The sequence below is a fragment of the Arachis duranensis genome, chromosome 8 (genome assembly GCF_000817695.3).
Source record: "Arachis duranensis cultivar V14167 chromosome 8, aradu.V14167.gnm2.J7QH, whole genome shotgun sequence".
Lineage (NCBI taxonomy): Eukaryota > Viridiplantae > Streptophyta > Magnoliopsida > Fabales > Fabaceae > Arachis > Arachis duranensis.
The window spans coordinates 8,212,146-8,216,932 of record NC_029779.3 but is presented as its reverse complement, the minus strand read 5'-3'; positions in this window follow the sequence as shown (position 1 = coordinate 8,216,932).

Sequence of the window (4,787 nt, the reverse complement as noted above, 5' to 3'; positions counted from 1 at the left end):
GAATCTTAGCCCCCTTTTTACGATGCTAACACTTGCTGACCTTCAGAGAAGACTTTTCTGTTTTTGCTCGTCACTGGACACGAGCAACTTTGTTTTGTCTCGTCCCTTGCCACGAGACTTTTCTTTTTGTCTCGTCACTTGGCACGAGATAATTCTGGTTTTTGCTCGTGTGTAGTAGAAAACAGAAATGGAGTAGAAAGGAGAAGAAGATTGCACTCAGATATATCCTGGTTCGGCTGCTAAGTGCAGTGCAGCCTACATCCAGTCTCCATCACAAATATGATGGAATTTCACTATAATCAATCTGATTACAATTTGTAAAGTGCTAACCCAACTTACAAGGGGATTCCCACAGAATCATGAAACACAACATAGATGAACAAAGGAACTTTAAGACATCTATGGCTTTTTCTTTTAATTTTGCACTCTCTGCCTTTTTCCGCTCTATGGCTTTTTCATACAAACCTCACTGTTTGCCTTTTTCCATGAGACTCAAGACATGACAAAATTAAACAGAAAAATACTAAACAGAAAGCATTGAAGGAGAAGAAGAACTGCTAGCTTAGGTAGCTCTGAGAACTCTGTGCCTTGCACTCTCAAATTTTTTCCTTGCTTCAAACAGTGGTTGTTCCCCCTTTTTAAAGAAGAGGAAAGCCTTCACACTTGAAGCCAAAACCGAACCAACTTCTTCCTCCTTCAACAACACAGAACCGGTTCGGCCACTTAGAGAGAGAAGAGATAACCATGTAAAACCCAACATGCAATTACCTCTAGTCCTTTCTTGATCATCACCCTTCATCAATCTGAGCTCTCCATCCTTGGCTTCCTCTCCAAGATGGATTTCTGGCCCTTGATGCTTCATGATGATGATGACTTCATCTGCTTCAATCTCTGCCTTCAACCATCACTTCGCCACTCTAGCTACTCCCTGTGGTGGTTGAGCAGAATCAAAGACAAGCCATGCTTCAAGAATCTCCCTCAAGCTAGCCGAATCTTCATCTTCCTTTTCTGAGCATGAAGAGCTCGAGATTACCTCACCAAATCTAACCACATTTGGTGAAAATCTCAGCCACTACATACTTTACTTTTTCCTGCCATCATTAACTTGATGGTCTTGATGCATGCAACTTCTTCTTTTTCTTTGTTGATGAGCACGGCGTCCATGGTTTACTGGACAAAGACCGAAGAAGAAGAAGAAAGAGATGAGAGAGAATGAAAAGAATCTGAAGAAAAGCAATACAAAGTGGTTAAACAAATTAATTGAGAATAGCTTGCTTTTACTTCCCTAGCTTAGAGTGGCGTGTTTGTCATAATAGCCATCAATCAATTCAGCTGAATTTTTCTCTCTCATGTTCCCCATGCATTAATTAACAATGTAATAGATTTTGAAATCCATCACATGGTTAAAGGCTTGGTTCCGTTGGAAGCACTTTGCTTTCATTTTTCCTTGGTTTCGGACCAAGATTGGAACCATTTATCACTAATAGAATTTGGGCTTGTAACATTGAGATTAAAACTGGCCCATTTGGTTAACATTTGCTTTCCTGATGAAATTGATTTCGGATCAAGCATAGAACACATAAGAAAGCATTTGTTTGGGCTTGCAACAACAATATTTATTTTGGCCCATTTAATAATTCAGCCTCATGGCATGAGAAACATGTAGCAAGGCTGATTATTGGGCTTAAACCAGAAATTCATTTTTCGGCCCAATATAAAATCTGCACAACAAAATTATTAATTAAGCAAATATAAATTAAGATCAAATTAATAATTTTGTAATTAAACGATTTAATAATGTTTGTTCATCATCAAAATTAAATAAGAGTTTTCCAAACTCATCAATCTACCCCTTGATGACAAACATTATTAAAATTGAAATGGAAAGAAATTTAGAGATTGAGTAAAGAATACTCCCTTTGAATTTGAATTTCTCCCCCTTTCTAAATGTCACATGGCTCCCCCTTAATGTATGCTATTTTACCAAGGGAAGCACTAACCTGTAACATTTAAATCAAGCTTAAAGTAACAATGTTATTTAGCATATTTATACATGATGCTAAATGCTTGATTTATGAGCAGTTTTAATTGATAATCAAAACTCATTTGATATCATAAACTGATTTACTGCTCAAACTTTTTCATACAGCAAAAAGTATCCAAATATTTTTTCAAATATTTTCCTGTTTAGGATATCAGAGCAAAACAACACGATGAAAAAATTTGAAGAGCAAAACAAGGCAGTTTTTATGTATCACAGATTAAAGGAACTGCCAAAAATAAATTTTCAATCCAACAAGTTTATCAATGATGAATCAACAGCCAGGCATCAAAATAGATCCAGCATCATTATAAACCAAATGCCAAATAAACTAATCATGATAAACCAAAAACAAATGCAGTTCAAACAGTAATGACCATAGTAAAACAAATGCAATAACAACATGCATTCTTTGAACAAGGGTGATCATGAATTTTCAATTTGAAAATTTCATCCCCTGTTCTCATCCCTGTTCCAGCCCCTGTTTTTCTTTGTTTTCTAATTTCAATTTTGGAAATTAAATTTCCTCCCCCTTTTGTCATCAAAGGGGTATCTGCAAACAAATTTTATTTTATGAAACAAAATACGCAAAATATAACCAATATCCAAAATAATCAAGTGTTTAACAGAGTATTACAGGACAAAAGTATCCATATAATCAATCAAAAGTTCAAACAGGAGCCAAATAACACCAGAATTCACATAAGACATCAGATAGATTGTACTCCTGATTCAGAATCGGCATTCTTGTCACCAGCTCCTTCTCTCTTTATGAGTGAAACCTTATTCTCAACATCTTCATTTGTTAGATCAACTTTAAAATATTCAAAGATGCAGGTGAGAAACATTCCATATGGAAGATTAGGCCTTTTTGAACTTTTGACAGATTTCCACATGTGCCTTATCATAAGGTATGCAAATGATATTTGAGATGAAGTAACAAGAGCAAAAAGGACAAGAAAGTCAGACACTGTTACCCGATGGCGTGGACCACTTTGTGGTATGAGAACATGAGATATGATCTTGTAAAGAAGAATTGTCTTATCTGGACCAAGTTCTCGAGAGTTGGTGCCATACCATCCATTTTGGAGAGATTTTCACAGGTGTGATTTAAAGCCATCTGGTAGGTAATTCCAACCTGTAAGTCCCATTTCTTAGACATGTATGCTCTTGGTCCTTCTTCTTTGTAACCTAGAGCCATCCCAATGGTTCCAGTATCAAGAATGATATGACTCTTCTTCACATATGAGTGGATTGTGCCATCAATAAGTCTCATGTTGGCGTAGAATTCACGGACTAAACCTGGGTAAACTGGCTTCCGGATGTGAAGCAGAGGAGTCCATTGAAGATTATCAAACAGAGAGGAGACATTGATCCCGTTGGCAGAGAGTGAGTCTAGGCTGACTTGATAAGAAGCGCAGAGATCGCGTTCTTTCAGAACTTCATTGTGGAATTCATGGGAAGCACATGAGTCGAACCTAGATGGATCATAGTGAGAGTGTGGCTTATGAAACTTTTTCTTGAAATCCCATGACTCCAAATTTGCTGGCTCCTTGGTGTCATTCAAGGCAATCCCTTTAAACTTTTGAGTGCTATTTTCGGGTGTGTCCTTTTTGTTCATGATAATGAGAGTGAAAGAGTAGGAGATGAAAGAGTGAATGGAACCGAATTGTGTGAGAGAGGATGAATGGAATAAATGTTGAGTGAAAGGAGAATATGAGATAATTAATGCACAAGGTGGGTGATTAATGACCAGTGTGATTTCCAAGAGTTTGAAAAGATGGTTTCCTTAAATCAAGGGATTAGTTGAAAAAGAAGGATTTGATTTGACCTATGCTTCTTCCATAAGATATGATAAGACAACCAAGAGATTTTGTGGATTTATTTTTCAAACAAAATGGGAAACTAACAAAACTGTCATGGTGGGGTCAAGGAAATTTGGTGGGGCCCATAAAATTTGAACTCTGCGTTGCCTCCCCCTTGACCACAGCTCCTTCATCATCCCTGTATTTTTATTTCGTCCAAACCTACGAGACAAAACCAAACAGAATCAAAAAGTTCACAAATTTTCAACAGAACTTAATTCTATCATTCCCAAACTGTTTCTTAAGGTGCAGAATCTGTCTTCACAGAGGGGTTTTGTAAAAATATCAGCAATTTGGTCTTCAGATTTTACAAATTGAATATCAATAGTACCCTTTTACACATGTTCCCTAATGAAATGATATTTTATTTCAATGTGCTTAGTTCTTGAGTGCAGAACAGGATTTTTTGAGATATTTATAGCACTCATGTTATCACAAAATAAGGGTATACTATTGATTTTTAATTTGTAATCTTCCAATTGGGTTTTTAACCAAATTAATTGTGAGCAACATGCAGATGCAGAAACATATTCGGCTTCAGCAGTGGATAGAGCCACTGTGGCTTGTTTCTTGCTTGACCACATGTTGAGTGAGCTTCCAAGGAAGCAACACATGCCGGAGGTGCTCCTCCTATCCACTCGATCTCCCACATAATCTGCATCACAAAAACCTACTGCACAAAAGTCATCAGATTTAGGATACCATAATCCATAATTACAAGTTCCCTTAATGTATCTAATGATGCGCTTAACAGCCGTAAGGTGGGATTCTTTTGGATATGATTGAAACCTTGAACATACACCCACACTTTGGACTATATCCGGTCTAGAGGAGGTAAGGTACATAAGAGAACCTATCATTCCTCTATACCTTGTTTCATC